Source organism: Aedes albopictus, chromosome 3 (assembly GCF_035046485.1).
Source record: "Aedes albopictus strain Foshan chromosome 3, AalbF5, whole genome shotgun sequence".
NCBI classification, from domain to species: Eukaryota; Metazoa; Arthropoda; class Insecta; order Diptera; family Culicidae; genus Aedes; species Aedes albopictus.
The window spans coordinates 57,442,958-57,455,696 of record NC_085138.1 but is presented as its reverse complement, the minus strand read 5'-3'; positions in this window follow the sequence as shown (position 1 = coordinate 57,455,696).

The window sequence follows — 12,739 nt, the reverse complement described above, 5'->3', positions numbered from 1 at the left end:
ATTTCAGGTCAGCCAAACTACCTTGGAGTTCAGTTCAGTTCAGGTCTACACTCGTAACAGTAGCCATATCTGATATACTGAGTAACGTTGCATAATCAATCGCGGTTACTGGACCAACCTGAAGTCAACTAGATATTATCATAAACTTTTGGGACATTTAATTCAACTCTTGACAGTAACAATTATTATTCTCTAAATAAACTGTAACATTACGCATGCAACTGTAATCTGTAATCCCCCTGCTCTTTCATGAGTCATTCCAAGATACTTTTGAGGTATTCCAAATTATCAATCAAACTACTCCGGAGACCATTATTTTCCTCCCCTGTTGGAGAAATTAAGCCACTGCGTCCAATAAGTTGAACTTTTGTGGAGACCATAGCTTCAGGTCTATAGGGTGTCCCAGAAAGTATGGGCACAACTTTGCAGCTCTGCCATTTGGGAATGGGTGCATAAACAAACTTTATTTTCACACATATCCTACCTTAATATATTAACATCAAATGCCAATCATTGAAATTTGCATTTCATACTTCGTTTGAAAGCGGTAGAACATTCCCTAAAAGACCTTTTAAAGCTTCTGCACAAATTGCTATATTTTTCAATAACATCGCTTAACAAATTGTTTCCTACTCATGAAATTAAGTTCGGTAAAAATTTCAAAAAATATTTCTGTGTATTTCAATATGCGTATCTATTATACAACCCTTAGTTTGATTTGAAATCATATACTTTTGAACCTGAAAAATGAATGTAAACACTAAAATCGATATTTTTGAAAACCCGATTTTCTAATAGATGAAAACAAGCTTCTGAATATAAATCACAACATGCATAAAATCAAATTTTAATTTCACTATAAGTAAAATAAATGCTCCAGCTTTATAAAATGTAGATTGAATTATTTCTATTCTTGTTAAAACATGTTTAAAAACTCGAATGTCTGTGGGCATGTCTTATCCAGAAATAGAAAAGGCGAATTTTCCAGTTTTCTCAAAACTCTGAAAGACCCGTACGCACAGGCAAAACATATTTTAATTAAAAATTTCAATCAACCATCTGAGGAAACATGTTTTTGAATATATCATGTGAAAAAAAATCGAAAAAAATGTTTCGAATTTGGATATTCGGCCAAACCGTAAAAATGTAGTTTGTGCAGAAGTTTTGAAAGATGTTTTTTCATTTTAAACATTCTGCATACAAAAACCCGTTTTAATGCATAAACTCTTTACAGGTATCAATTAAAATACCTTGAATTAAAATACAAAAATATAAAAATTGTTGTTTGTTACGAAAATAATTGTATTTTCGCTATACAAAGTTGTGCCCATACTTTCTGGGACACCCTATATACATGTGATAGTATCTTTTGCCACTACGTACAGGGGATGGCCAAAATGTTTGGGATAGGCAACTTTTTTTCTCTCACAAAAAAGTTCAGCATGCTATAACTTTTCATAGAGCGCATCAAAAAATCTCAAATTTTGACTGTTTGTCAACCTATTATATGTGCATCATTGGTACAAATTTGGGCTTGATTGATTAATATTTCGCAAAGTTAGAACCGTTCGGGTAAAACACCTTTTTTTAGACAACGCATTTTTGAGCTGTCATATCTCGGAAACCAGTGAACCGAATTGAATGAAATTTTGAACGTACACTAACAATATGTAAATGCTTCAAAAACTATTAAAACATAGATACTTTTTAAACGTTGAAAAAAGTTATCATGGATTGACACTTTTTGGACTTTTCTCGAAAAAATGTATTTTTTTACATTAATGTGAATAAATCTTAGTGTTGATATCCAAAGATTTTCCACTTCTGTTCTCAAACTATCTATAATCAGATATATTAGAGCCTATTTAGATTGAAGGAAAAACACATTTAATAATTTTTGTGTGGTATTGTTAATTTTACTTATTTTCCTCTGTATGGGTAAAAATTTCAACCCGATATAACTTAATTCGCCGTGAGAAAATATTACATTTTATAACGTCGTATTGAGTATCAATATATTGTTGATAAACGTTAAAAAATTCATTCAATTTGGTTCACTGGTTTCCGAGTTATGACAGCTCAAAAATGAGTTGTCTAAAAAATAGTGTTTTACGCGAATGATTCTAACTTCGCGAAAAATTAATCAATCGAGCCCAAATTTGTACCAATGATGCACACATAATAGATTGACAAACAGTCAAAATTTGAGATTTTTTGATGCACTCTATGAAAAGTTATAGCATGTTGATTTTTTTTGTGGGAGAAAAAAAGTTGCCTATCCCAAACATTTTGGCCATCCCCTGTATAATAGTGTTACATAATCAACTGTATTTATCAAAGTAGTTCGAGGAACAATAAACGTTGTTGTATTTTTTTGGGACATTATGGGTATTCTAACTGTTATGAAGCATTGTTGACTAAAACAACCACTGGTGCTTTCAGTTTATATAGTAACGTTATTACACCAAATAGGATCCATGAACCTCATAACCAGAGTTGCGCAATATTTTTCAGTCTTGTCAGGTGACTACTGATATTGCACCATCATCACTATCACTCCAGTCCGTTCAATATCAAAACGACAATGGCAGGCAACGCCGTGATATTGACCCGCACTCTAGATCACAATCATTGCAATTGATGTGATATTTTAGTGGTTTTCGCCATAACTTAAACTTTTTTATGACCAACATGTAAAACTTGCTATTTTGTACACATTAAAATATCATCTTGGTAAATCTTCATTTGGATTTTTAAACGAATTTAAAAGATGACCTATCAGTGATACATATCCGCACACTATCACAATCAGTCCAGTTCTGATCAAACAAGGGAAGGACGGTGACTCAACAGAGCGCACGCTGACTTGGACCACAGTCGGCCTATCAAAATCAGCGATACCACTGACTGTGACAGAGTGCAACTCTGCTCATAACTCTCAAACCAGTCCATTATAGTTTTGTGATACTGGTTCCGGCTCTGCTCCTAGAGTGCAGTGCGGTCGCAGAAGTCATTATATGTGTGTGTTAACGCCAGTTTTAGACAAATGCGACTGTAATTTAGGCTCACAGTTCTATTCGAGTAGATAGTATCCAAATCTTATCAGTACGGAATTCTAATAGGATGAACATAACTGGAAAACCATAGATCATGACCATTTTATGATATTTCGGGAACATTTCGGGTTTCCCGCCAAATTGTATGACCTTTCAGACTATAAAAGCCTACAAGATGCCCCAGTAGAGGACAATTTGTTCGTAAATTAGCTAGTTACTTGACCGAAATATACCGTTTGTGAATATAAAGTGTTCAGTACATACCGCTTGACAATAAAATATGTGTTTCGTGTATTAAACTGACCTCGTTTTCTGTCCGCGTATTCGTGAAGACGTTACCCTGTGTACCTTGACCAACCTGTCCAGCATTCGTAGCAAGGAACCACCAGATTCACGGCATCGACCCTACAGACGTTGGAATGTGCGTCAACAGTGTGTTTAAAATAATTTTTATAACAGCAAAATTGTTTATGAGAATCTCGGCTCCTTAAAGTTTCTGAATAAATGCAGAGCCTTTGATAAACGAACTAAATAAAAAATTAGTTTTGTGATAATTTAGGTCATCCAATCTGTCATGGAGTACAAAAACTTATATCTGCACTCAAAAAGCTACCCTGCTACATAGAATAATCATGCTCACTTCATAATCAATCATGTTCACTAAATAGTTGAAGAACATAAGGCATTCTTAGAATTTTTTGAGTTTACTGGAGCTTCAGTGTTTTAGAGTTTTGTTCTCAAAAATCTATGGCTATGACAGTAGTTTCTCAAGCACGGGACAGTAGTTTCTCAAGCAATAGGAAGTGGGCACCTGGACTCGAGGTGCAGGCAGGTGTGCAGGAGAAAAGTGTGTCGCGGCGATGAATGAACCAAGACTTTTATGTGCTCTACGACGAACCTAGCATCCAGAAGGAAGGCTAAATAAATGAATAAGATACAATCATGCCGATTGGTAATTGTGTGTAACTCAAAACATAAAAAAAATGCTGTCGATGCTAGATTTCAACCATCATAATAGTTAGGATGACCCCAGCTGATCTGCAGATGTCTATTGAACATTCAGAAGACTTACTGGACATGATAGATTACAAGCTGTAGCTTTGTATAATGAAAAAAGTTACCGTGATTTCGGGTGAAATTGATCGACGCGAGATCCATTTTTATTTGCTAAAAATAATGCTTTAAACTTAAAATTAGATGGGAAAACACACCATCATCTGACTCAAGGGTTATTGAATGATGAGTTAACGAATTATACAGCAAATATATTTAATAAATTTCAAAATATCAAAGAAAATTTTAACATTTTCTCTTACAATGTGTTTTGCGATTGTGTAAGACACCTTCGAACTTCCATTGCCATAAAGGTATTGCACATACAATTAACATTCGAATCATTGTTTCTAGCTCTAAAGTCATCGCTAAATCCGATTTTGTAATCAAAATGTACTTAATCATTACCGTTTATGCAGAAAAGTGAACTTTTCGTAACTAAAAGCATATTTTTCAAAAGCATTGCATACTTTCAGGCGTTTTCGCCAAGTTAATCAATAATTATCAAAACTTCAAACTTGAATAATAAAACATTTAGTGAGCTTGTAAGAGTGCGAACCTTTTCGCATACTGGGATATCAAATTCAATTAGAAAAAATAAGTTGAGCTCTTACAGAGCCACTTCACTGACTGATCAATTTCACCCCGAAAGCAAAATTATTGATTTTTTATTTCAAATATTATTTAGGGTATTGGTTCCCTTCTTAAGCATGTGGCTCCCATTTTCATCCTACGAAAAACAAAGGATTGAAGCGCTGTTTGTTTTGTTTCTTATTTTTATATTTTTTGTTAGAAGTGAGCACCCACGAAAACAAAAGGAACGGAATCAATCGGTGCCGTAATCGCTTGTTGTCGAATAGGATGAATATGGGAGCGTGAGATTAATGATGGAACACATAACCTATTACAATAAAAAAAAATTCGCTGTTGGCTAATGAACCCCATGATACACTCTTAAAAAATTAGGAATTTACACGTGACGTAAGCCATCAACGTACGTAAACATTTCATGACTGAATGGCAAATTTGACTCAATTTTACATCCATCATGTAAGTTCGAGTTAGTTGCACAAGATGTAAACAAACCTATCTAACCAGATAGGTAGAAACAGTTTTACATTTATCGTTTGTCTCACAACTCGGTGATACAGCCGAGAGGCATAGTACGTGCCTCTCAATCAGCGGATCAGATTTCGAATTCTGTTCGTTATTTTACTTACATATGTTTTATCTCGCGCTTCGGCTCTAGTGATTGCTAGCTCGACTTCATTTGTGATAGAAGACGTAAATTTGTGTCAAACGGGCCGCTCCTTTTATGTCCATCCAAGTGAACTTAAATTTACATGATTTTTTTCTAAGAGTGTAGTACTAGTACTTGTTTTAAGTCATTGAGTTTGATATTATCGACAAGTGTTTTAAAAATTGAACGCTAAAAACTGTGACAAGTGATCAATTTCACCCAAAATCACGGTACCGTTACACTCGTGCAATTTAGGATCTAAACTCAAGAACAGTTCGGATGACTTAGGATATCCAGGAAAAAAAATCTGTATCATATTCTACCTTTTTTACGCTGTTGAGCATCAAAATTACAGAAAAACGTAGTAGAAACTCTATAATAACACTTGAAAAACTACTTCAAAGAGTTCTTGGAGAAATCTCTGAAGGAGTTCCTTGAAGAGTCCTGTGATATCCTAGACACAACAAACGATGATTATTCGGCTGGTCCACCATCAGCCAACTGCTATTTTAGAGCACTTATAGCAAGTAACAACCGTCCGTTACAACGAGTCCCTGAAGGGGTTCCTTTAGAAGTCCATGAAAGACTCTTTGAAGAAATCCATAAAGCAGTTCTTGGTGAATTTCCTGAAAAAGTTCCTAGATAAATCCCTGAAGCTATTCCTGGAGGAATTCAAGACGACATTCTTGGAAGAATCTTAAAAAATCGCTGAAGAAATCACCACAGGAGTTTCTGAGCGAATCAATGAAGAAATTCCTCAAGAAAGTCCAGGAAAATCCCGTAATATTTTTTTGCAGAAATTCGTGAAGGAATCTCAGGAATCCCTGAAGAGTCGCTGAAGAAATTCCTGGAGAAGTCTAAAGAAGTTCCTGGAGAAATCCCTCAAGGGATTCCAAAAAAAAAAATAAATCAAGGAATTCAAAGAGGAATTCTTGAAAAAAATTCTGGAGGAATCCCAGAAGGAGTTCCAGGAGATATCTCTAAAGAAATTTCAAGATACTTAATGAACTTTTACAGAAATACCTTAAAGAATTCCAAGAGAAGTCTTTTAGGAAATCCCTAGCAAAATTCCTTGACGAATCCCTGAAGGAACTAATTTTTGAAGCAGTTCCACTCCTGCAAACGATAGTAAATTTGGCGTCGCTGATCCTCGTGAAGCGATGATTCTGGAAGATAGAATTGAGAGGGTTTGAACCAAAGGGGTGTATGTGACAAAACCCCACTTTCGAGTAAATGAGGTTTATAGTTTTTCACCAATTTTTTACCCCTACAAAATGTTTGGAGTTTCAAAATCAACCCAATTTTCTCCCGTTAATTGTAATTTTTCTAATCATCATAAAAAGAATCCTCAAAAAGTTCCTGAAAGCTTGAATAATGAAAAATTGTATGATATGCTCAGCTCGATATTGGGGCCTGTTGTTAGAGATGTGCGCCGCCGCGCCACGCCGGCGCCGCCGCCGATTTTCGGTTCACGCCGCCGCCGCCGATTATTTTTCGGCGCGCCGCCGCACTTCAATTTTCTACGCCGATCTCAAAAACGCATTGATAAATGAAATTATTTCTTTATTTTTTTTTTTCATTACAATGTTTAGGGCAATGGAGTCATCTGCATACCGTATGCGTGATAATGTTTGCAACAACGTTAAATAAAATTACAGTTTTACTTGTGAAGACAATGTATTGGTTTTATTTGCAGGCATTTAAGCTATAACTCATATCATAGTAGGCTGTGAATAAAAAGTGTTGATCTTCTTAGTTTAACACTTGCATAATGACTAAGTGGCAACCTAGCTCGTGATTTGTCCACGCGCAAATGTCGAAAAGTATCCGTGGTAGTGTCAAAGTCAAGATTAACAATTTTTTATTTTATTTTTTCATTTTGATATTGCCTAATGTTGTAGACATTGACACACAAACAAAAGTTATAATAACTATTGATTCTGGAATTTGGTACGGATCGATAGTTTTTCGGAAATCGAAAAAAACGGAGGTTGCGTTCGGGCAAATTCAAGACTTTCTTATATGGCGCTACTCGTAGCTCCTGGATGCCATTTGTAATAATGTAAGTTTTTTTTCTATGGTCGAAGGATCATAAAGGCCATCGTTATTTTCCTTTTCGATATGCCATGCGGTTAAGTCGCTGATTTCGCGTTTCTTTGCCATTTTTCTCATTGAGCACATATAATTCACTCAAATCTTAATTTTGGTGGCAGCGATAGCTTTCTTAATCCATGTTAACCTTGGACGACCAGTGGACACCTTCAGGAATAGTTGCCTTTGCTTTGTTTCGGTCTAAGACTGTTTTACGGTTCTCCTGAACACTCCTGAAATGTCTTTTTTAACATTTGCGCATGGACAAGCCCCGACTACCGCTGCTACCCCTTCATGGTGCAAATTTTAAACTTAAGAAATCGGATTTTTTTACCAGCAACCGGGGTGATACACAAATTATGTCACGTAAAAATCGACCTTTTTCAACCCCCCCCCCTCCCCCCTATGTCACACTTTTTGTATATTTTTTGTATGGGTCGTCACGTTCTGCAAACCCCCCCCCCCTCCCCCCTAAAAGCGTGACGTAATTTGTGCACGACCCCCTACTGTGATATGAGTTAGAGTTTACGTGCATGCAATAAAAACCAAGACATTGTGTGTACAGGTGGTATGGGTACCTTATTTGTACGATGGTGCAAACATTATCACGCATACGGTACATAGCATTTGTAAGGACTAAAAGTGAAAGAGTTTGTGCTTCGAATTAAAATGAGTTTACAAAGATACCAGAGATTCCTGAAGATAACTGATGGCTAAAAAAAGAATCTAGGGATTCCGAAGATTGAAGAAAATGCTGGTGATTCAGAAAAAAAAAAATGTTGTTGTCGTGTTCATCTCCAGAAGAGATGAAATTTCACCAGCAGCTCTTTTGAGGATTCTTCCAGCAGTTTCGCCAAGCATTTCGTTAAGAGTTTCTCCGGGAACTCTAGAAGGTCCTGCGGAAAATCTGAGGGTTTCCTCCGAGACATTCTCTAGGAGTTTCTTCGGGCATTACTACAGAAGTTTCACTGAGGCTTTTTGTAGTACTTCCTCTAGAAACTCCTCTAAAAGTTACTCCGGGTATTCTTTTAGGAGATCCTCCAGGAATTCATCTAGAAGTCTAGAAGTTTTTCCTGGGAATTCCTTAAGGAGATCATCCGGCAAATCCACGCGGATAGAGGGACGAATGCCCACTAGGTAAAAGTTCCTCTTCAAAACCAAATACACACACAATTCCTCAAGGAGCACCTCCGGGAATTCCTCCACGAGTTCTTCAACGAGCTCATCCGGGAATTCCTTAACGAATTTCTACGAGAATTCCTTTAAGAGTTCATAGAAACTGCACCAGAAGTTTCCTCCGATAACTCTAGGAGTTTCTCTTGTAGTTCCTCTAGAAGTTCTTCCGATAATTCTTCTGGGAGTTCTTCCGGTAAGTTCTGTAGCAGTTCCTCCTGGAATTCTTCCAGGAGTTTCGTTGAGAGTTCGCCCGGAAATTCATCCATAAATTTCGCCGAACATTCCTCTAGAAGTTCCTGTAGGGGGCTGTCCATAAACCACGTGGTCATTTTTTTGGACTTTTAACCACCCCCCCCCCCCCGCGTGGTCATTGGTCCATACAAATTTTTTTATTTGTTCATACAAAATGGTCATTGGCCGAACCCCCCCCCCCCCCCTCTCATGACCACGTGGTTTATGGACAGCCCCTAGGAATTTCTCTAGGAATTCCTTCCCTTCAGAGTTCTTTCGGGGATTCCTCACCATTTTTTTCCGAGAATTACACTAAGAGTTTCACCGTGACTTTCTCTAAAAGTTCTTCCAGGAATTCTTCTAGTAGTGCTTCAGGGAGTTCGAATATCTTTGGAAACACCTTTACGAGTTTCACCGGGAAGAAGTTCCCCAGGCAATTTCACTTTGAGCTGCTATATATTTTTTTTCTAGAACTTGTACTGGGGTATGCCAGTAGATTCCTTCGAAAAGTCCCTTAAGCATTTCCCCGAACGTTCGTCTAGGGGTTCTCCCAGGAATGTCTCTAGAATTATCTGAGTTCATCCGGGAATTTTTCTACGAGTTCTTCCGGGAATTTCTTTTGAATTCTTCTAGAAGTCCTATCGGGAGTTGCTCTAGAAATCCGGCTGGGAATTCCTCAAGAAATTATTTCAGGAAATCCATTAAGAGTTCATCCGAGAACTCAACTATGAATAGCTCTGGTAATTTCTCTGCGAGTTCCTCCTTGAATTCCTCTTCGATTTTCTTCGGCAATTTCTCTACGAGTTCCTCCGAAAATTCCTCCGAAAATTCCTCTGGCAATTACTTTACTAGTTGCTCTGAAAATATTTCTAAGAGATGCACGAGGAATGCCCGGAATTTCCTCCGAGAATTCTTCTATGAGTTCCACCGGCAATTCCCCTAAGAATTCCTCCGGAAATTCCTCTAAGAGCTCCTCTGGCAATTTCTTTAAGAGTTCTTCTAAGATTTGTTTCCGGAATTCTACCAGGAGTTTCCTCAAACGTTCCTCTGAAAGTTTACCAGGGAATTCTTTTAGATTGACCGGGGTTGATAACCGTGAACGATTATTATGTGGTTTTATTGGCAATTATCGGTGAAACATAATTTCACCGATAATTGCCAATGAAACCACATAATATTTCTTTTAGATGCTCTTTTATAAATTCGTTTGGAAGTTCATCCGGGACCTGGTGTACCTAGAGGAATGCCTCTACGAGCTCCTCCGGGAATTCTTTAAATAGTTTATTCGGAAATTCCTCTAGAATTTCTTCCGGGAATTCCTTTAGAAGGTCATTCTGGATATTTTTTTGGGCAGTCGATTCACCATAACAATTATTTCTATAAATAAAAAAAAACATGTGAAAATAAAAAAAAAAACAAACCGTAACTATTAACATGTCATTGCATCTTCAAAATGCTGAGTTACTAAAAAATAAAACACTGATATTGATTAACGGAATTGACAAAAAAGTGGAAAACGCCGCCGCCGACAGATTTCAAATCGGCGCACACCTCTACCTGTTGTGATGAATTGAAAATTATTTAATTTCATTAGGGTGACCAAATTTAAAATAGGGTGGTCCGAAAGTTTTGCTAAGCTGTAGGGTATGTGTACCATTCCTTGACCTAATTTGCAAGCCGCCTTGACAATTTTGACCATAACTCATGAAATAATAGCACTAGAAATAATATGTTGACCCTATTACACACTCTAGGCAATGCATGTTTCTCCAATTGGAAGTTAACTTACGTAAATATTCAAGAGTTTACTTAATTAAGCTGAAAAGATTCGATGCGATGGTATGCAACGTTGGTCTATGGTACAAAAATTGGCCTATTAGTGGATACAACGTTGGCCTATTGCTTTCCATGCACTAGAACCACTTTTATCTTATTTTTTCAATATTTCTGCTGAAGTATTATCTCTCCTTGTTCACCAATCTTACTTTTAAACTACATTTTTGGAGCCAAATTTTCAAAAAACTATAAATAAATCATTTTAACTAAAGTTCTTTCTTAATCTAGTAACGAAAACAATGCAACCCTATTATTATGTTATATTTTTACAGTCACCGTACACAAAATCTTTCTTCCTGTTCGTTCTTTCTGGTTCTTACGCAAGAAATATTGTTGACGCCTTTTTATCGTTGTTTTTGTCGTCACTTTACTGATGGGCCAAGATTTGGGTACATAGTGAAAAAAATGTCCTCAATATTCGGCCCACATTCAATTTGTAAAATAGTTATTATTCGTTGAAAACAAATACACAAGTTCAAAATAGTGTCTTTACCCGTCGCATCAAATGTTCAGTTATTGAAAAGTCAATTCGAAATGTTCCAGAATCATGCCATTTATGATCATGTGTATAGACTACCCACTAAGCCGAAGAATCATGGCGTCTACAAAAGTTAAACAAAGTGACATTTTCATTCAATTTTAATGCTCCAAAGTGCTAAAATTGAAACGAAATGTTACAGTTGTTTGGCGCATAGCTTTTCCGATATCCAGTTAGGCGTGTTTGTTTGAGTTTTTGGTTTACATTGAGATCAGTGCTGGGAAAATTCGCGAAGATCATCCTGCGGAGTCCAAACTACGTAAATCACAGCTACCCATGGTTACTACTGCAAAAGGACCCGCTACTGTAGTCTAGTTTGTTGAAATTCATTAGTAACCATATGTTGCTACGGTAGCTCGCTCCTGTAGGTCCCTACTTCTGTTCAAATGGGAGTTTGTGTATGTATCGGGGTATTCAGGGACAAGGCTTCAATACATATGGTGCTCCGTTGACTGTTTGTGTTGGTCTTCGCTAAAGAGATCGGTTGGATTACTGGGAACGAGACGACTGGAGGAGTGATGTCTTGATGAAGTGACGGGAGGGTATAGTTGACAGAATTGAACGAGAAATCGGGGACGTGACTTCTTAAAGAACGGTAGAAACAGAACGGCGTAGTCAACTTCTGTCGAAACACGGATAATGCATCATGACATGAAGGTCTAACGGGAAAGGTGTGTTTGCTGCAATACCTAATAAGATGGACTATGGGGAATGGATTCTTGGGGAGTACGGTGGTACGGTGCTTCGAATGCGATGATCCTAATAAAACACTCCTGTACTGTCGCACCAATTCGCTGGTTAGATCACGAATGCCGAATAGCGATCGAATTCGCTTATTGGCATTCGACGTCAAATATGCCACAGTATTCGTTTGTTGGGACCTAGGTTGGGACTATCTACTTGCAACTTATTCAAATGCACTAGAATCACGTAAATGACCAAATATTATGTACTAACCAAACACACTCATAATTGCACATAGGAGTAGAATCATCGACGTGACAGCGGTCAGACGCTAGTTTGACATCGATTTTTGAGAATCGAATAATATTTAGTTGAGTCATGTCCTAAGCTATCGAAACGCCCCAAGTATTGAGCCCAGAACAAATGAATATGTTTGGCATGGCAAGCGAATTTCTCTGACATTCATTTGGAGCTCCCGCACTGTTGCTGCTACTGTAGCAATTTTTTAGAACGCCTACTATATTGTTCCAAACAAATTGCTCCCGTATATGAAAAGACGTCGCTCTAATCATCAAATTCAAGCAAACTACTGTTACCATTCCCAGCACTGATTGAGATAGGCCGAACGAGGGGGCTATGCCAACGAAGCATCCCGATACCCTATATAATATAGCTTATATGACTTTGTGAAAATAAAAAAAGGACGTGGTTGGTTTTATAAAGCAATTCTCGCCAGAATGGCGGAATCACATACTGTAACTCAGAATCTCTATTCATCAATAATAGGTGGTCATGAGTTCAGTCGATACCAAAGTATCTCAGTGACATACATGT